Below are 22,453 nucleotides of genomic sequence, written 5' to 3' on the forward strand. Positions count from 1 at the left end.
AAATTAAAACCCTTTCCCAAAAAATACACTCAGCAAACTAGGAACAGAAAGAAACTACCTCAACATAATAAAGGCCATTTTTGAAATGTCTGCAGCTAACAATGTATTCAACAGTGAAAAACTAAAAGCTTTTCCTCTAAGATTAGGAACAAGGCAAGGATGCCTACTCTAATCACTTCTAGTCAACATACTATTGAAGTCATAGCTAGAGCAATTATTAGACAAGAAAAAGAAATAAAAGGAATCTGAATAGGGAAAGAAGTAAAAAGTTACCTGTCTTCACATATGACATGACCATACATGCAGAAGGCCCTAGTGATTCTACACCCCCACCCCACCCCCACAGACTGTTTAAACTAGTGATTTCAGCAAAGTTGCATAATACAAAATCAACACACAAATATCAGTTTTGTTTCTATACACTAACAATAAACAACTCAAAAGGAAATTAAGAAAACTGTATTTCCAATAACATCAAAACAAATTTAAAAAACTAACCAAAGTGGCAAAAAACTACAAAACACAGCTAAAAGATATCAAAGATATAAATAAATGGAATGGTACTCTATATTCATGAATTGGTTCCTCAGGCTACTGGCTACTGCTGTTCAGCATAGTTAGGGAGAACTTCCATCATCACAGGAAGTTCTTTTGACAATGCCAATATAAAGAAATCATGGTGCAATAAAACTAGAAAATTAACAACAAAAACCAAAAAGCCTTCCTACCTTGTAAATTGATGTTTGTTTTTATTTCTTCATATGTTATTTATTTTTCATATTCCTTGCTATTTCTTTGTTGTCATACTTTTCGTATTTACTGAGGACAAAGCATATTTTGTCTGGTTTACTTCCATTTCCTAAAATGTTATTTTGAGTCATCTGCCTTTTGCATTTTACATTTCTGCTCATTTTGTCTGGCAGAAATTTTACTTAGTGTCTGTGCCAATTTGTTTTTAAATTATTGTTATTTCTCAGCATTTTTTTAATAGGAATTTACATTAGTTTTCTAAGACTGCCAGAACAAAGGATCACAAGCCAGGCTTAAAGCAACCTACTTCTCCACAATGGAAGTATATACCTTCTAAATGCAATTTGCTGAGAGTATTTATCATGAGAGGATGTTTAACAAGTGCTTCTTCTGCGTCTTTTCAATAAAAAAGTTATGTGATTTTTATCGTTCATTCTATTAGTATAGTGTATCACATTTATTGACTTGTTTATGTTGAACAATCCTAGCACCCCAAGGATAAATTCCCCTAGATCAGTGTAATCCTTTCTCATGTGATGCTGAATTCAGTATGCTCCCTTCTCCCTCTCTTCTCTCCTGAGACTTCAGTAATGCACAGGTTGTTTCTCTTAATGGTATCCCATTATTCACAAAGGCTTTCTTTACTCTTTTTCATTCTCTTTCATTTTTTTCCCCTCTGATTAAATGACATCACTATCATGCCTTCTTTTTCTAATTCTTTCTTCTGCTTGATCAGATCAAGGGTGATGTTAAAACTCTCTATTAAAATCTTCAGTTCAGTCACTGTATTCTTCAAATCTAGGGTTTCTGTATTTTTTTTTTAATGGCTTCTGTTTCTCTGCTGACCTTCTCACTTTGTGCACTGTTTTCCTAATTTCTTTTAGTTCTCTGTAGGTTTTTTTTTTTTTATAGTTCCCTGAATTTCTTTAAGAGGATTTTACTGAATTCTTTGCCAAACATTTCACAGATCTTTTTCTTTAGGGTCAGTGATTGGAGTTTTATACGTTTCCTTTGGTGGTGTCTTATTTCCTTGATTACTCATGATTCTTCTGACCTGGCATTGGTATCTTCACATTACAGGAAATAGATACCTCTTTTAGTCTTTATGACAGACTTCATCAGGCAAAGCCCTTCACCAATCCTCTAGAGATTCTAGGTGGGCCACTAGGTGCTATCTACAGGTGAGCATCCTGCTAGAGCCACTGGCTGAGCAGGAATAGTGCCTGGGTCAGCAGGTAGGCAGGACTGGTGCTCAAGTGCTTGGGATCATCTCAGTGCCTGGGCCTATGGGAGCAGACTTGGAACTGAGTTCACTGGAGCAGGCCTAGCACTTGAGTCTGCACTATGGGCCTGCATCAATCTAAGGTCTACATGGACCAAACAAGTGCTAGGGACTAATTGGGTGAGACCAGCATTTGTGCCTGTGGGGCTGACCTAACACTGGGATGCGCCAGGGGCTTGATTTTGCAGTGGCCAGCATGGTGCTAGGGATAGCCCAAAGCCTGTGGCCACAGGTGTCAGCCTATAATCTAGGGTCTGGTGTTAATAAGATATGCCAGGAGCTTGGGTCCACAGGAGCAAGGCCTTGAGGCTGAGAGACCATGGGTGCTGGCTTGGAGCCGGGATTCATGGAGCTGGTCTGCAGTCTACATCCACCGGGGCCAGCCTGGAGCTGGGGTGGGGTAGACACCTGGGACAGTGGTCAGCCAGCCTGGCAATGGGCCCTACTGAGAGCCTGGTTCACGGGTGCTGACTGGGAGCCACAGAAACCATCCACAGGAGCTGCAGGAGACAGTCAGTGCTGGGACGTGCCAGGAGCCTGGAGCTATGGGAGCTGCAGAGAGCCATGGGAGCTAGCCAGCCCTGAGATGAATAGGGAGCCTAGGTTCATAGAAGCCCATCAGGAGCCCATCAGAAGCCCATTAGGATCTGGCTGGCACTAGGATGATCTGGGGCCTGAGTTCACAGGGATCCTTTCAGAATCCAGAGCTAAGAAACATGCCTGGAATCAAAGGATCTTCTTTGATCCGCTGGAGCTGGATTTACTATTATAAATATGGACACCTCAGTAGTTTATGCATTTACTTATGTTCAAAACTAATTATTGAATATGTACTATGGCCAAGTACTATATCACTGAACAAAACAAAGTACCTACCATTACAAACTTATGTCTTATGTTAGAAACTAATAGTTGCAGCATAATGAGTTATAAGAAATACACATTTGGACAATCAGATGACCAAATACACATTTCCCAGGTACATGTGGTCTTCATTCACAGTTCCTAAAAACACTTCAGAGGCTTAAAGGTGGAATGGGTGTCTTAGACTTTCAGACTCCACTCAAGGGCAGGGGCTGGAGGTGGAATCAGCCTGGCCAGTGATTTAGTCGGTCCTGACTATGCAATGAATCCCTCACAAAAACCCATGAGAGAAGCATCTCTCTCTTGGATCCTACTTCTTTGTTGGCAAGAGCTTCCACACTTAAAGAATGAGAGAGCTTTCATGTGCCACTGAACCAGGCCCCACACTCCACTAGAAGAGAAGCTCCTTTATTTGGGAACTTTCCCTATGTATCTCTTCATCTGACTTAACTTGTATCCTTTATGGTATCCTTCAGCAAACTGGTAAACTTAAGTGTTTTCCTGAGACTGTGAAGCACTCTAGCAAATTAATCAAACCTAAGGGGCTGGCTGTTGGAACCTCCAATCTGTAGCCAGTTGGTCAGAAGCTCAGGTAACTGGCTGGGGCTTCTAACTGGCACCTAGAGTCAGGGGTGAAAGGCAGTCTTGTAGACAGAGCCCTTAACCTGGAGAATCTGGTGCTATCTCTGGACAGATAGCATCAGAACTGAGTTGAGTTCTCAGACACTTTGTTGGTATTCAAGAATTGCTTGGTGTTAGGCATGGTAAGACCTCCATACACATGCGTTGGAATCAGGTCTGGGAACCCGAAAGAAGTTTTACTGCTGTGTGTACTACTGCTATATGGAAAAAACACAAGTTTCATTTTTATTCTTATAATATCTACAGAAAGTACTCACTAGTAACATCTTTAGAGAATTTCAAAACCTCAGGGTTTTCAACAAAAGGTATCAAGGGGCAGAAGGAGCCTTTAGCCAAAGAGATACCCTCCTCTAATCATATAAAGTTTGATGATCGCTGAAAGAATAGCATAAGCACTAGTTTCAGGTTGGGTTTTGCTCCAATAGGGCTTCACTGGACTCTTGCTGCATACTGTAAACTGTAATATTATAGTAATTATTTCAGTGCTGGTTATCATAATGAAGTACAAACTAGGTTAACTGGTAAACAAATGTACAGAACATTACTACATGATTTTTTAAAAAACGAATTCATGTTTTAGGACATAGGCAAACAAGAAAATATCAAGGATTTATTGAAAAGCAAAGTTCTACAGTATGTCTTTTTATTAATGTATCATTGATATACACTCTTATGAAGGTTTCATATGAAAAACACTGTGGTTACTACAATCACCCATATTATCAAGCCCCCCCTTACTTCACTGAAGTCACTGCCCATCAGTGTAGTAAGATGCCAGAATCACTACTTGTCTTCTCCTACAGTGTGTCTTGAAGTCAGTAAACAAGTACCCAATCTCCTATAGCTTCAAGGAAGCATTTGTAGTTGATTTTTAAGAATAATGATAAAGATCTTTAGTCATGAAAATGATTTAAATTACATTCAAAGGCAGAAAAATTTCGTGAAACATGTCTCAAATAATTTAAAAATATTGACAAAAGTATTTGAAGACCAAAACTTTGTGATCATATAAAAATAAATTAGGGGTACATTCAAGATGGCGGCGTGAGAGGGGAGGTAGAAAACTCCTCCCAAAACCACAGATAGTGCAAAAATATAGTTAATACAACTAATCCTAAAACAACAACAGGAAAGAAGGTGGCACCAGACTACATACAGACCACACAAACAGAGCAAACCTCACGAAACAGGTAACATACAAAAGCCTTGATCTGGTGGGGCCCAGGCCCTCCCCCACCCCAGCTCACCGGCGGGAGGAAGAGAAATGGAGCAGGGAGAGGGTGGAAGCGTGAGACTGCTGAACACCTAGCCCTGGAGATCCGCTTTGTGAGTAGAAACCTACACTGTGTGGTGCTCTGGAGGATGGGGAGATGGGACAGGCGGAGTGCCTGAGAGCCAGATTTCAGCCGTTTGTGGAGGATGGGATCCACACCTGGCCGCTCTGGGTCAAGGGAAAGGCAGACGGTCTGAGAGGCTTCCTAGCAGTGAGGGGGCTGCTAAAGGGGCGGGGTTTCCACAGAGCTTGCTGCGCAGGAGAAGGAACAGGGGTACAAGGTTGTCTGGGTGTGCTCTGCCCAGCAGATTGGGAACTTTGAAGAGCTTCAGGCGCTCCATTCCCCTAGCTGGCTACTCAGCTATGAGGTCCCCACCATGATTCATAGCCTGCTGCACCTTCCTACTGGCCTGACAGCACTGGCTCGCAAACCAGCAGTCACTGTGCAGGCATCAGGCCAGTCAGAGGTAGGCCCTGCCTACAACAGCTAGAGACACAAAGCACAGAGGCTTATACCTGTGTGCTTGGCCTACTGGCTCTGATACAGGATACAGGCATGGCAGACGGGAATCAGGAAACAGATCGTTCCTCCCCTAAGGCACCAGCTCCGCTCCCCTATGACCCCCAACCCCACTCTAGGGGCTGAGCAGCTCCAGACACTGGAGCTTCTGGGCACTAGTGGGCACCACACAGAAATATGAAATGTCAAAAGAACATGGTTCAGACCAAAATCTCACAAACCCCAGAAAAAAGGGCCAAATGAAACTGAACTCACCAATCTTCCTGAAAGAGAGTTCAAAATAAAAATCATAAAGATGCTTATAGAAGTAGAGAAAAATATTCAAGAACTCAGGAATGAACTTAAGACAGATTCAATCATTAAGAAATTCCATATCTGAAATGAAACATACAAATGGAGGGATTTAAAAGCAGATTAGATGTAGTAGAAGAGACTATAAATGGAATAGAAATTAGAAAACAGGAATACAAAGAAGCTGAGGCACAGAGAAAAAAAAGAATCTCTAAGAATGAAAGAATATTGAGAGAACTGTGTGACCAATCCAAACGGAACAATATTTGCATTATAGGGGTACCAGAAGAAGGATAAAAAGGGATAGAAAGTGTCATTAAGGAGGTAATTGCTGAAAAGTTCCCCAATCTGGGGAAGGAGACAGTCTCTCAGGCCATGGACATGCACAGATCTCAGGCCATGGAGGTGCACAGATCACCCAAGGAGGACAACACCAAGACATATAATAATTAAAATGGCAAAGATCAAGGATAGGGACAGACTATTAAAAGCAGCCAGAGAGAGAAATAAGATCACATACAAAGGGAAACCCATCAGGCTATCATCAGACTTCTCAGCAGAAACCACACAGGCCAGAAGGGAGTGGCATGATGTATTTAATGCAATGAAGCAGAAGGGCCTGGAACCAAGATTACTTTATCTGGCAAGATTACCATTGAAATTTGAAGGAGGGATTAAACAATTTCCAGATAAGCAAAAGCTGAGAGAATTTTCCTCCCACAAAGCGTCTCTACAGTGTATTTTGGAGGGATTGCTACATGGAAGTGTTCCTACGGTTAAACAGCTGTTACCAGAAGTAATACAAAGGGATAGACAAAGAGTACAGAATATGATTCCTAATACGTAAAGAAAAGGAGGGAAAAAAAAGAACCTTTAGATTGTGTAATAGCATACAAAGTGAGTTAAGTCAGACTCTTGGATAGTAAGGAAGTTACTCTTGAACCTTTGGTAACCACGAATCTAAAGCCTGCAATGGCAATAAGTACATACCTACCAAATCACCCTAAATGTAAATGGTCTGAATGCTCCAATCAAAAGACACAGAGTCACTGAATGGATAAAAAACTAAGACCCATCTATATGCTGCCTACAAGAGACTCACTTTAAACCTAAAGACATACACAGACTAAAAGTGAAGGGATGGAAAAAGATACTCCATGCAACTAATAGGGAGAAAAAAGCAGGAGTTGTAGTGCTTGTATCAGATAAATAAGACTTCAAAACAAAGAAAGTAACAAGAGACAAAGAAGGATATTACATAATGAAAGAGGGGTCAGTTCAACAAGAGGATATAACCATTATAAATATCTAGGCGCCCAACACAGGAGCACCTACATATGTGAAACAAACACTAACAGAATTAAAAGGGGAAATAGAATGTAATGCATTCATTCTAGGAGAGTTTAACACTCCATTCACTCCAAAGGAGAGACCAAACAGACAGAAAATAAGTAAGGAGACAGAGGCACTGAACGACACACCAGAACAGAAGGACCTAACAGACATCTACAGAACTTTACACCCAAAAGATGCAGGATACACATTCTTTTCACGTGCAAATGGAACATTTTCCAGCATAGACTACACACTAGGACACAAAAAGAGCCTCAGTAAATTCAAAAAGATTGAAATTGTACCAACCAACTTCTCAGATCACAAAGGTATAAAACTAGAAATAAATTGTACAAAGAAAACAAAAAGGCTCACAAATACATGAAGGCTTAACAACATGCTCCTAAATAATCAATTCATTAATGACAAAAATAAAACAGAGACCAAGTAAAAATGAAGAAAAATGAGAACAACAGCCCAACACCCCAACTTCTGTGGGATGCAGCGAAGGCAGTTCTAAGAGAAAAGTATACAGCAATCCAGGCCTATTAAAAGAAGGTAAAACAATTTTAAATGAATAGTCTAAATTCACAATTACTGAAAATGGAAAAAGAAGAACAAATGAGGCCCAAAGTCAGCAGAAGGGGGGACATAATAAAGAGAAGAGAAGAAATAAATAAAATTGAGAAGAATAAAACAATAGAAAGACTCAATGAAAGCAACAGCTGGTTCTTTGAGAAAATAAACAAAATAGATAAACCCCTAGCCAGACTTACCAAGAAAAAAAGAGAACCTACACACATAAAAAGAATCAGAAATGAGAAAGGAAAAATCATGACGGACACCACAGAAATACAAAGAATTGTTACTATGAAAATCTATATGCTAACAAACTGGATGACATACAAGAAATGGACAACTTTCTAGAAAAATACAACCTTCCAAAACTGACCAAGGAAGAAACAGAAAATCTAAACAGACCAATTACCAGCAACGAAACTGAATTGGTAATAAAAAAAACTACCCAAGAACAAAACCCCCAGGCCAGATGGATTCACCAGTGAACTTTATCAGACATTTAGAGAATACATAATACTCATTCTCCTTAAAGCTTTCTAAAAAATAAAAGAACAGGGAATACTTCCAAACTTATTCTGTGAAGGCAGCATCACTCTAATTCCAAAACCAGGCAAAAAGACCACAAAAAAAGAAAATTAAAGACCAATATCCCTGATGAATACAGATGCAAAAATACTCAACAAAACATTAGCAAACCAAATTCAAAAACACATCACGAAGATCATACACCATGATCAATTGGGATTCATCCCAGGAATGCAAGGATGGTACAACACTTGAAAATTCATCAACATCATCCACCACATCAACAAAAAGAAGGACAAAAAACACATGATCATTTCCATAGATTCTGAAAAAGCATTCGACAAAATTCAAAATCCATTCATGATAAAAACCCTCAACAAAATGGGTATGAAGGGCAAGTACCTCAACATAATAAAGACCATATATGACAAACCCACAGCCAACATCATACTTAACAGTGAGAAGCTGAAAGTTTTTCCTTTAAGATTGGGAACAAGACAGGGATGCCCACTCTCCCTGCTTTAATTCAACATAGTTCTGGAGGTCCTAGCCTTGGCAATCAGACAACACACAGAAATAAAAGGCATCCAGAAGGGTAAGGAAGAAGTCAAACTGTTACTGTTTGTAGATGACATGATATTGTACATAAAAAACCCTAAAGAATCCACTCCAAAACTACTAGATATAATATCTGAATTCAGCAAAGTTGCAGGATACAAAATTAATACACAGAATCCGTTGCATTCCTATACACTAACAATGAACTAGCAGAAAGAGAAATCAGGAAAACAATTCCATTCACAATTGCATCCAAAAGGATAAAATACCTAGGAATAAACCTAACCAAGGAGATGAAAGACCTATACCCTGAAAACTACCAAACACTCCTAAGAGTAATCAAAGAGGATACTAATAAATGGAAATTCATTGAATGCTCTTGCTTGGGTAGGAAGAATTAATATTGTTAAAATGGCCATCCTGCCTAAAGCAATCTACAGATTCAATGCCATTCCCATCAAAATACTGACATCATTCTTCAAAGAAATGGAACAAATAGTTCTCAAATTCATATGGAACCACAAAAGATCCTGAACAGCCAAAGCAATCCTGAGAAGGAAGAATAAAGCAGGGGGAATCTCGCTTCCCAACTTCAAGCTCTACTACAAAGCCACAGTAATCAAGACAATTTGGTACTGGCACAAGAACAGAACCATAGACCAGTGGAACAGAATAGAGAGTCCAGATATTAACCCAAGCGTATATGGTAAATTAATATATGATAAAGGAGCCATGGATATACAATGGGAAAATGACAGCCTCTTCAACAGCTGGTGTTGGCAAAACTGGACAGCTACATGTAAGAGAATGAAACTGGATTACTGCCTAAATCCATACACAAAAGTAAACTAGAAATGGATCAAACACCTGAATGTAAGTCATGAAACCATAAAACTCTTAGAAGATAATATAGGCAAAACTCTCTTGAATATAAACATGAGCAACTTCTTCATGAACATATCTCCCTAGGCAAGGGAAACAAAAGCAACGATGAACAAGTGGGACTATATCAAACTAAAACGCTCTGTACAGCAAAGGACACCATCAATAGAACAAAAAGGCATCCTACAGTTTGGGAGAATATATTCATAAATGACATATCTGATAAGGGGTTGACGTCCAAAATATACAAAAAGCTCATGCACCTCAACAAACAAAAAGCAAATAAGCCAATTAAAAAATGGGCAGAGGAGTTGAACAGACAGTTCTCCAAAGAAGAAATTGAGATGGCCAACAGGCACATGAAAAGATGCTCCACATCCCTAATCATCAGAGAAATGCAAATTAAAACCACAATGAGATATCACCTCACACTAGTTAGGATGGTCAACATCCAAAAGACAAACAACAACAAATGGTAGCGAGGATGTGGTAAAAGGGGAACACTACTACACTGCTAGTGGGAATGTAAATTGGTTCAACCATTGTGGAAAGCAGTATGGAGGTTCCTCAAAAAACTAAAAATAGAAATACCATTTGACCCAGGAATTCCACTCCTAGGAATTTACCCTAAGAATGCAGGAGCCCAGTTTGAAAAAGACATATGCACCCCTATGTTTATCGCAGCACCATTTAAAATAGCCAAGAAATGGAAGCAACCTAAGTGTCCATCAGTAGATGAATGGATAAAGAAGATGTGGTACATATATACAATGGAATATTATTCAACCACAAGAAGAAAACAAATCCTACCATTGGCAACAACATGGATGGAGCTAGAGGGTATTATGCTCAGTGAAATAAGCCAGGTGGAGAAAGACAAGTATCAAATGATTCCAGTCCTCTGTGGAGTTGAAGAACAAAGAAAAAACTGAAGGAACAAAACAGCAGCAGACTCACAGAACCCAAGAATGGACTAACAGTTACCAAAGGGAAAGGGACTGGGGAGGATGGGTGGGAAGGGAGGGATAAGGGGAAAAAGGTGCATTATGATTAACACACATAATGTAGGTTGGGGGCACGGGGAAGGCAGTATACCACAGAGAAGACAAGTAGTGACTCTATAGTATCTTACTACACTGATAGACAGTAACTGTAATGGGGTATGTGGTGGGGACTTGATAATGGCAGGAATCTAGTACCCACAATGTTGTTCGTGTAAGTGTAAATTAATGATACCAAAAAAATTTTTTTAATAAAAAATAAAAAACAAATTCTAAAAAAAGAAAATAAGGGAAGCCATAGATTGGGAATCTGATAAAGACCTCATAACAGAGTATATTAAAGAAAAATAACCTCTTATACCTCAATAATAAGCAAGCCATTTTTTAAAATAGGGAAGATTTGAGTAGACACTTCAAAAAAATAAGCAAATGATGAGTAAGCCCATGGAAACATGCTATCATTAGTCATTAAGAAAACGCAATTTAAAGCACAACAAGTATACCACTACACAACCCCTAGGACAGCTGCAATTCAAAAACACTGATAATACCATGTGTTACTGAAAATTTCATACATTGCTGAAGGGGATGTAAAGTGGTACAGCCACCTTAGGAAACAGTTTGTCAGTTATTTTATAAAGTTAAAAACATAATTAGCATATAATCCAGTAATTTCATACCTTGGTATTTGCTCAAATAAAATGAAAATACATATCCACAAATGCTTAGCAGTTTTGTTCATAATAGCTGGAAGCAATCCAAATATCCAACAGCTGATAATTATAAACAAATTTTTCATATCCCATACAATGGAATAGTACTCAGGAATAAAAAGAGACAGACCGCAGACATAGATGAGTATCAAAAGCATTATGCTAACTGCAAGACAGACCCAGAAACCACAGACAGTATGATTCCTTCATACTGTGTTGCAGAGAAGGCAAAATTGTATTAGAAGAAAACAGATTAGTGGTTGCCAGAGAGAGAACTTTTCAGGTGATAGGAATTTCCTGTTTCTGACTATGGTAGTAGTTGTAAGAATGTATGTTTGTCAAATCTCAATGTGTATGGGGCAGGGGTTGTGGTGGGTGGATAAGGAGTTTGAGGGGAATAATGGGGCACAAAAACTCCCAATCATAATAAAAGTTGGTCATGGGGATAGTAGTACAGCATGGGGAATATAGTCAATGATTCTGTAACATCTTTCTATGTTGATAGATAATAACCACACTAGAGGGGTGAGGATTTAATAATATGGGTAATGAACCACTGTGCTGTATATTTGAAACAAGATAAGACTGTACATCAGTAACACCTAAAAAAGCTTTTTTCAATGTATATACTTACAGTGGGTGATATAATAAAGAGCAGAAATAAATAAAAAACAAGAAAACTAGAGGAAATTGGTTCAACCAAAAGCTAATTGAGAACATTAATGAAATGTATCTCTAGCCAGACTCATGAGGAAGAAAACACAAACTACCCATATCAGGATCAACAGTGAATCTCTACAGATTATATGGGTATTTGGTTCACTATAGATATTTAAAGGGTAATAGGAGAATATTATAAACAATTTTACCAATAAATTCAACAACTTAGATGAAATGAACAAGTTCCTTGAAAAACTTAGCAAGCATCTGAAGAGACAGAACCATACAACTACATGACCAATAACAAAGAGAAAAGCAAACAATATAAGCAAATTAATAGATGATGTAGATATTGGAATATACAAGCATTTAAATAATCAATATGTTCAAGAGAATTGGAGTCTATTAAAAATCTATAAAATAGGATCAAATGGGTGCTCTAGCACTAAAAGGTATGAAGTAAAATTAAGCAAATAGATTGGTTTTTGACTAAAGAAAAGAGTTTTGGAGTACTGTAAGACAGGCCAATAGAAGACACTCAAACTAAAGTACAGAGAGAAAAAAGAAATTAAGAGACATGTGTAACATGTTCATTGAGTTATAACATCCTTAAGTTAGAATCTGAAAGAGAAAACAGAAGAAGCCATTTTTGAAGAGATAATGACAGAGAACTTTGCAAAACTAAAAAGAATCAAACTACAGATTCAAAAAGTTCTATTAACATAAAGCTAAATACATAGAAAACCACACCTCAACACATCATAATCAAACTGCTAAAAGACTAATGAAAAAGAAAGTCTTAAATGTAGCCAAAGAAAAATAAAAGACATTATTCTCAGTAAACTGGTACATTACCTTCAGTAAGACTAGCAGCTGACTTCAAAACAAAGATAAAAGACAATGAAAGATTTTTAAAATAAAAAGAAAATAACTACCCAGTGAAAATATTCATCAAAAAAGAAGGCAAAATTAAGATATTTTCAGACAAACAAAAACACATTCACTGCCAGTATGTAAGCTAAGTAACAAAATATATTTTAAAGCAAGCTATTCAAAGAAAAGGAAAATGAATCCAGACAAAAAACACAAAAAGGCAGGAAGGAAGAGACCTGGGAAGGGTAAATATGAACAAATATCCACTGTCTAAAGCATTACTAATAATTTCTTCTGGAGTTTAAAATACGTACAAATAAATGCAGAACAATAATAATGCATAAAGGCTGGAAGAGGAGTTAAACTGGTATTGTGGAGAATGGTTAAAGCAGTAATTTGTATTATACTAGTAAATCAGGTATACTTGTAATCCTCTAAACCACTTGAGATATAGTAAAAAAGTATATAACTAACAAGTTAATATCAGGAAACACAAAATAAAAATAATTTGATTAACAAGAAAGCAAAACACATGACCCAAAAAGAAGTCAAAGTTGATGGTATTAGAAACTCAACTATTATCAGCACAAATTATCTAATAATCAAAGTAAAAGACTAACACCAGGTTAAAATAATGTGAACCTGTATTTATTCACAAGACATCCAGAAAACATGAGAAAAAAATTAGTTTACAAAACTTCACATATTCTACTTGCTAGAAAACTGTAACATGTACACATACACACAATGCCTTAGAAAACACTGAGGAAAATATTAAGGCTGATCCCTGAGATTTTAGTTGTTTTGATCTCAGATTTGCTTTGTAATTTTTGATAATTCCTTTTTCAAGGAGTAAGACTCAATTTTCTAAAAACCACAAAACTATTTACAAAAAAAAAATCAGATTACAAATTTTAATAATGATAAGCTATAACAAAGTGTACAAAACAAAAATAAAGGAATGCAATCAAGTCTAAAAAGCTAAATTATGTAAATTTATTTCACACAATATACTCTACTGGTGAAACTGAAACATCTTTTTAATTACGGATACATTGTATCATCACCACTTTTGATGGAGATACTATACTATAGTCTGTTTAGCATACATTATGCCTGAAAAATGAATATAGCTTAATTTAAAAATAGTTTATTGCTAAAAATGCTAAATGTCATTGAGCTTTCAGTGAGTCATAATCTTTCTGCTTAGTGGAGGGTCTTGACTTGCTGCTGACTAACGAGGGTGGTTTCTGAAGGCTGAGGTTAAGTGTGGCAATTTCTTAAAATAAGACAACAATGAAGTTTGCTACATCAATTAACTCTTCCTTTCACAATTTCTTTGTAGCATGTGATGTCTCTTCACAGCTAGCATTTTACCCACAGTACTTCTTTCAAAATTGGAGTCAATCTTCTCAAACCCCGCCACTACTTTATCAACTAAGTTTATATCGTGTTCTAAATCCTTTCTTAAAATTTCAACAATCTTTACAGCACCTTAACCAGAAGTAGATTCCATCTCCAGAACGACTTTCTTTGCTAATCCATAAGAAGCAATTCCTCATCCATCAAAGTTTTATCATGAGATTGCAGCTATTCAGTCACATCTTCAGATTCCACTTCCAATTCTACTTCTCTTGCTATTTCCATAACACCTATAGCTACTTCCTCCACTAAAGTCTTGAACCTCTCAAAGATACCCTCAAAGAGGCTGACTTGGAATCAACTTCCAAACTCCTGTGAATGCTGATATTTTGAACTCTTCTCATGAATCACCAATGTTTTGAATGGCATCTAGAATGGTGAATCCTTTCCAGAAAGTTTTCAACTTACTTTGCCCAGATCCATTAGAGGAATTACTATGGCAGCTAGAGCCTTGCAAAATATATTTAAGTGGAAGACTTGAAAGTCAAAATGACTCTGATCAATGGGCTGCAGAATGGATGTTGTGGTAGCAGGCATGAAAACATTAATCTCATACATATTAATCAGAGAGCTCTTAAATGACTAGGTGCACTGTCAATAAGCAGTAATATTTGGAAAGGAATCTTTCTGAGCAGTCAGAACAGTAACTAGTTTACTTAAAAGTCAGTAAGCCATGTTGTGAAGAGATGCGCTGTCATCCAGGTTTTGTTGTTCCATTACAGAGGACAGCAAGAATAGATTTAGCATGATTCTTAAGGCCCTAGGATTTTTGGAATGGTCAATGAGCATTGCCTTCAACTTAAAGTCTCCAGCTGCATTAGCTCCTAACAAGAAAGCCAGCCTGTCCTTCAAAGATCTGAAGCAAGGCATGGACTACTTCTTTCTAGCTATGAAAATTCTATGTGGCATTTTCTTTCAGTAAACAGCTGTTTCAACTAAATGAAAATCTGTTGTTTAGTGTAGCCACCTTCATTACCTTCGCTAGATCTTCCGAATAACTTGCTGCAGCTTCCATATCAGCACTTGCAGGTTTTACATTATGAAGACGGCTTCTTTCCCTAAACCTCATGAACCACAACCCCTGCTAGATTCAAACTTTTTTTCTGCAGCTTCCTCACTTCCCAGCTGTCACAGAATTGAGGAGAGTTAGGAACTTGCTCTGAATTAGGCTTTGGCTTAAGGGATTACTAAAGCTGATTTGATCTTCTATCCAGACCACTCAAACTCTTTCTATACTAGTAATAATGATGTTTTTGTCTGAATATTCATGTGTTCATTGAAACAGTACTTTTATTTCCTTCAGTAACTTTTCCTTTGCATTCATAACTTTGCTGTCACAAGAAGCCCAGTTTTCAGCTTTTTTCAGCTTTCAACATGCCTCGTTAAGCTGAATCATTTCTAGCTTTTGATTTAAAGGCACAATATGAAACTCATCTTTCACTTGAACACTTGAGAGGCTATGGCAGGGTTATTAAGTTACCCAATTTCAATATCGTTATGTTCCCTGGGATTAGGGAGGTCCAAGGAGAGGCAGAGACACAGGTAATGGCCTGTCAGTAGAGCAGTCAGAACATATACAACATTTATTAAGTTCACCATCTTATATGGGAACAGTTCATGGCCACCCAAAACAATTACCATTGTACAATCAGAGATAAATGATTACCGACCAAACAAATACAATAATGAAAAAGTTTGAAATATTGCAAGAATTACCAAAATGTGGCACAGAACAACAAAGTGAGCAGATGCTGTTAGAAAAATGGCACTGATAGACTTGCTGAATTCAGGGCTGCCACAAACCTTCAATTTGTAAAAAAACACTATCTGTGAAGCACAATAAAGCAAGCAAAATAAAACAAGGTATGCCTTTATCAACTTTACCTGATTACTAATGCTATTACTTCTAAAAGTAACACCATTATTTATTTTAAAAATTGAAAACTTCAGTGTCCAACAGAAAACGGTAAGTAAATTGTTATACAGAGATGAGAATAGTTACTAAAAATAATCACATTGTAGAAAACCAATGACATAAAAAACGTTCAACATTCACTGTTAAGTGAATAGAAGAGCTTGCACAACAGTGGAGTGAGCCCATTCTGTAAACACCGTGTCTAAGTGTACGTATATAATAGCTAAACAAAAATGCCAGAAGATAATATTGAGGGTTAACAATGGTATCGTTAGGTGGTGGGATTTCCAGTGATAGTTTTAAAATGTAACTTATGCTTTTTTGTGTGTTTCTCACGTTTTCTGCATTGCAGATGCCCTATTTTTATAACTGGGGAGAGGGAAGAGATTAAGAAAGAAAGGCAACTGTTTACATTAAAACCATACTTTAATACTTAAGATAAATTCTTAGCTAGACATATGGTTTAATCCTCAGTGGGAGAAACCCATTTGTGCTTTTTTAAATACAAAACTTCTGAACATGAATCAACCTATATTTTCATTTTCTACTATTTTGGGTGAGAATTAAAAACAGAAGTACCTGATTTAACGTACTGATTAAATGAGATCTTTGAAAAAGAGGGGAATTTTTTTGTCTACTTGGCCTTATTAATGTAAAAATGTAAGTAGAATTCTAAAAAATAAAAGATAATTTACATCCTAAACAGTATACTATAAAAGTCAAAAGCAATTCATAAAAAAATCTTTATAAGTGATTTCATTCTGTAGACTTCTAAGACTTAAAATAATAAGCAGAATTACATCTTTGTGAAATACACACCTGGAACAAGTAGCTCAGAGCTGATACTATACTTAAGAGGAGAGTTTAGATAATTTAATATTTGCATAATCAAAAACATGGAAAAAAACAGGACTCTGTTACCTGCCCAATTCACAGATGGTACACTTAACAGAGCTATAAAAATGACTAACAAATGGTTGTAAAGCAACCTATAAATATAAATGCCACTATAATAATTACAGTCAATTAGTAAGAAATTGCTTTGACTCTAAAAAGTACTCTATAATTCCCACAACTCCAACTAGAATTTTAGACTCAGAAAAGGAGAAAATGCAGTGCCTGCTGGTAAAATGGCTACAAGAAACTATTCAACTTTATGTATCTGCAAAGAACTGGAAGGAAACAGACATAATCAGTAAAAGGTTTAGAATCTTGATTGATTTTCACAATGTTGTTGCTTACTTTCATAGTTTACAATTTCAAATAAAGTATTATTTGACACAGTACCAAAAGTAAATATTCTGGGAGGAGAAGGTACAGTAAATATGTGCTCCGAAAAAAGGAAATGAGATAAGAAACAATTTACTTGTAATACTAATACCACCTGACATATTAGAAGGTAGAAAATAATTAACTGACAGAATTAAATTTCCTAGTTTAATATTTCTAACAATCCTGAAATCTAAGAGAGGCTGTACTACAATTATCAAATGGAACATCAAATGACTCCTTCCAGTGGGACAGAGTAAAAACAAACCAAAAAAGGCAACTATCAATTAGTCTTTTAAATGCCTGCACAAGGATGCAACTTAACTCCTTACTTCCTTACTCATTAAGGCCTACTATTTATTTGAGCTTTCTAAGTTTGTTCTATCCTTTAACTGCTTAAAAGGTTAAGTAAGATACATACTCTCCCAAAGACAAGTACCAAATTATTTCACTCATTTGTGGAGTATATCAACAAAGCAAAACTGAAGGAACAAAACAGCAGCAGACTCACAGACTCCAAGAAGGGACTAGCAGTTACCAAAAGGAAGGAGTTGGGGAGGGAGAGGGCATTAAGCAGCACTATAATTAGCACACACAATATAGGTAGGTCATGAGGAAGGCAGTATAGCAGAAAGACAAGTAATAACTCTATAGCATCTCACTACATTGATGGGACAGTGATTGCAGTGGGGTGGGATGCACTTAGTATGGGTGAATGTTAAAACCACAATGTTGCTCACGTGGAACCCTTATAAGATTGTTTATCAATGATACTTTAATTGAAAAAAAAAAGATATATACTCTCCCTCCAAACTCCATGCCCACAAAAATAAAAAGTTGGGAATAGTTTCATCCTTACAAACCTTAGGTTTTCCTTCTATTAAAATTTCCTATCTTATTACAATCATTATGTACATGCTCTTTTAACCATGTAAGGTTTCAGGCTCACTGAGGGTATGGTCAATTGTATTGCATCTTTCTATGTAACTCACATAGCTTAGTAAGGAGTATTAATACTCAACTTTCTACAGACTATCACCTGAGAAGAATTAAGCCTTGGTGATTCTTTGCAACTTGGTTAAAAAACAAACAAGCAAAACCTCTAGAACTGCTAGAAAGATAGTATTCTCTCTTGCAGCAGGGTGTAAAGGGTGGGTAGGGGTGAGTATACTGAGGGCCTACTGTCAGTTAAGCACAGACCAGACCAAAAGGCCTCTTCCCCTTTTCCCCTTCAAAGGAAGATATCCAAGTCAGTCAGAGACTCTTAGTTAAGGACAGAGTCAGCTTAGGTTCACTCCAGGGGACCTGGAGAAACTGATGTAATCTGGCTTTTTAGTGATCTGCAAGTACAGGAGAATAAAATCAAAGTTTAACCTATGAGCTACTGACCAGGTCAAAAGCCAAAGATAATCCTAGAATATGGACTCTACAAAGAGTCCTATAAAAGCCATGGAATCCACGTTTTTCAAGAGAACCTAATCTATACCACATAAAGCTCACAGCAGTAGGACGTCACTGCAGACTCCAAGAGCACATCAACCTGACTGGCCCCTCACAAGTGAAAAGATGAGTATACTGTATATTAAACTTTCTGACCTACTCCAAGTCATTTCCTTGTCCTGTGGGTAGAAACAGAGCCACTGGTAGAGCAGATGACCAATCAAGGCAATTCAATTTTCAAGATTCCAAAGTTTATGTTTGAAATGCCCAGAAAGAAATCTAGAAGGTTATACAACGGTGTCAACTGTTACCTCTAGGGAGGGATGTGAGATAAAGGTGAAAATGTGCAAAGAGGGTTTTCACTTATACATACACATTGTATTGTTTTAATTTTTCATGAGCTTTAATTTTCTTCTGTATTTAAAAAACAATTATTTTAAGTAAAATTTTGAAATGTGATTTTATTTTTTTCAAGAAGATTGACTAGACCCACATGGAATTCAAATGAAAAATATAAGGCATTTTACATAAATTTGCCTACTGGAGATCTACAGATACAAAAGAATAATACAATTATCCTATCCTACAGATAAAAGGGAATACTGGCAATGTAACAAAAATGCCCAGAGCAACTGTCACCCACTATTCAAGATTCACTACTATGATGATACAATATTAGCCACCAGAGGGAGTTTGAGTACCCTCTCCTCAAAATTATACCTGCTCTAACAACACCCTTTTTAACTTTAACCTAATTAAAAAGTTAGGCTAGCAGAACCTTAGAATCTTAATACAATATTGCATCAATCCATGTCATAAAAATGTTTTAACTATTGGCACCAGCAGAACACAGCCTCTCAGTTCTAATTTTGCATAAATAACTCACGCACATACACATAAATTTACATTTCACTGAGATTGATGTCTGATTTCCTTAAGATAAAAAAGTGTCCCAGTCTGAAAAGCAAACTACCTGTACAGTCAATTCTATTATTTTAATGGGAGTGTTCATATTCTCCACTGTTTGTCATAACAACTTTGAGGTTAAAAAAGTAAAAGGTAAAATTTATACAACAATGAATCCTGAAAAAAGAAGGGGACACAAAGTATCCTCTGACAACAGTAATTCAACCATAACGCCCAATATAAATAATGTCATTATATATTTTAGCAAAGCAAAATATGACTAAGCATCTTTAAAAGTTAGTCTGTGACTTTAACATCTTAAAATTAAAGTATAAATAGCCAAAGTTATCCTACACTTTCTTTCAATTTTATTTTTTCTAAAAAATATTAAGAGAAATCATATTGAAAATGGCCAAAATCACCATAAATTGGGGAAGACAGACAAAAATCACGAAGCAAATTATTTTGCAGAGGAGGGCTTTTGTTTAATCTAGCTTATGAATTCATAGTATAATCACAAAAAAATTTAAATATAAAGACATCACCGTGTACATCTAGTTTACCATCCTCCCCTACTTCTCCTTCTCCCTTATCATTACATTTCCCCCATCGTTTTCCAGTATCTACCCACTTTCTTTATAGACAGAAGAGCAAACACAAGTTTATATTCTTGTTCCACCCCTCCTCCCTTTAACACCTAGAGTAGCACATTACTCACCATTGTTTATTTCACTTTACAGCATATTTTGGAGATCTTTCCACGCCAATACACAGAAAGCTTCCTCATTCTTATTTTCATAGCTGATCATGACTAGTTCTACCACATCTTGCATCTTCTTCTTCAGGCTAACCTAATGACATTCTGTTCAGTCAACTACTAAATGTCTGAGTTAGTTTCCTTCCCCCTCCACAAAATTTAAAACTAGATTTGAGGCATCCCAAGGAATAATTTTCAGAGAAAGCAACTCTCTAACTAAATTACAGCTTTTTCAGAACGTGTTTTTCAAGTAGATAGCAAACATTCCACAATTTTCCCTATCACTTAAAGCTACAAGTTAAAAAGCAATCCTCAAGTGAAATTACCTTTTTTTTTTACTTGGACATTCAGCGAAATAGCAAACCAACAATGTTTCTTTACTTCCTGTGCATTTCTTTCACTGTAAAAGAAAAGACTAATTTTAAAAAAAAAAAAGGTTAGTGAGCCTTCAAGCCACTGAGCAAGGCATCCTAATAGCAAGATACCACCACCTGATTTGATCTTTCATCGGCCTGGCCAAAAGCCCAGGCTTTTACCTTTCAGGATTCTGCTATTATCGACAGGACTTCTACACCAGCGAAAATACTCTCACGAATTTAAGCTCTGCGGCGCTATGTGCTGGAAATTACAAAGCAGGGTCCAGAGCGCCAGGACCCTCTCTACAGAGACTCCAGCTCCGCTGGCGACAAGGGATCTAGAAAAGGTGAGGCATGGGTCCACGGGAGAAGGAAGAACGAGCGCCGCGCGGCCAGCCCTCGAACCCGCACAGTCGCCAAGCCGCCCGCGTCCCTGGGCCAGAGTCCCGGAACCACGACCACTAACGGAACCAGCCCACGGGCGGCGGCGGTCGCCGCTCGGACATCGGACCGCGATGCGCGGGCCGGGCACCGGGAGGGCGGGGGTTCCCCGGAGGAGCTGGCCGTCCCGGCGTCCCATTGGGCGCCGCTCCAAACGTGCCCGAGTTGTGACAGGAATAAAGTGGGTCACAAGGCCTAGCGGGTCCCCAGCAAAAGACCTCTCCGCACCGCGTCTCCTGCTTTCCCAGCAGCCCCGCTGCTGGAATCGGCCCCAGCCCCCGGGCGCGCTTTGGCCCCCCGGCCCCGCCGTGCACCCCAATGCCGCCCCTGTCCCGCAGGTAACCCCAGCTGCCCCAGAAGGCCCCTCCGCCAAGGCGGGCCTCCGCCCCAACTCCTGGGAAAAGACACACTAGGGCGACAGGCAAAACTTCAGTGCCCGCCTTCCCCTCCCTTGGCCGCCGCCCCCCGGCCCCCCCCACACACACACCGGCCCTCGCTCCCTCCCTTTCCCCGCGCCCTCACCGTGCGGCTTGCGGTAGCTCCTACTTCTTCCTTCCCCCACACTCGGGTCTGGCTGCAGTGACTCGGCAGCACCCACCCGGCTGCGCGAAGGAGACACGCAGCTCCCAGCACGGGCAGCACCTGGGGCTATGAGTGACGCCCCCCACCCACCTCCAAAAATTTCACCGCTACTGCCACCCGTTCCTCCCCCTCCTTTCCTTTCCCCTCCTCCACCGGCACCGGGAGCACGCATGCGCCGCCGGGGCGAGCCTACCGGCGGACGTCAAACCCCGGGCCCACCCGGTGGAACGCACTCACAGGGAGCGCGCACGCGTCGGCAGCCAGATTTCCTTCGCGCTCCCACTTTCGGGGGTTTCCTTTTTTAAGCCGGTAGCCGCAAGCCGCGTCTGTGATTGCGCTCCCGCTGGCGCATGCGTCGTCAGGGACCCTCGCGGGCTCCGCCAGCCGGCGCTCTGCGTGCGCCCCTCCCCTCACTCTCCCTTTTCCCGGCGCGTCTTGGTGCGCATGCGACCTACCCCGTTAGGCTGCGCGGAGCCTCGGCGGGGATCCCGGGCGCCCGAGGAGACTCCGGCTCCCTCGGGCCCTGCGTCTGCGCGGTTCGCGACCGCCATCGGGCGCGAAGGGAAACTGGCGTCTCCCAGTGCCCCGTTCTCCGCAGGGTTCCTGGAAAGCTCGAGAGG

General features: G+C 38.9%; 1 protein-coding gene across 5 annotated transcripts in view; it reads right to left on the minus strand.

Moving 5' to 3' along the window:
• CLOCK (clock circadian regulator) overlaps positions 1–22,222 on the minus strand; it is a 157,924-nt gene extending 135,702 nt beyond the window's left edge. For 2 of the 5 annotated variants that reach the window (XM_057502237.1, XM_057502235.1), the window contains exons 1-2: positions 22,071–22,222; positions 20,781–20,854 (exon numbers count right to left, since the gene is read on the minus strand). The gene's annotated coding sequence lies outside the window, so the exon portion shown is untranslated. Of the gene's footprint in view, positions 1–20,780; positions 20,855–21,773; positions 21,925–22,070 lie in introns of those variants that run through there. The other 3 variants (XM_057502236.1, XM_057502234.1, XM_036895296.2) reach the window with 2 other exon arrangements.
• Positions 22,223–22,453: the final 231 nt, after the last annotated feature.

Source organism: Manis pentadactyla, chromosome 5 (genome assembly GCF_030020395.1).
Source record: "Manis pentadactyla isolate mManPen7 chromosome 5, mManPen7.hap1, whole genome shotgun sequence".
NCBI lineage: Eukaryota > Metazoa > Chordata > Mammalia > Pholidota > Manidae > Manis > Manis pentadactyla.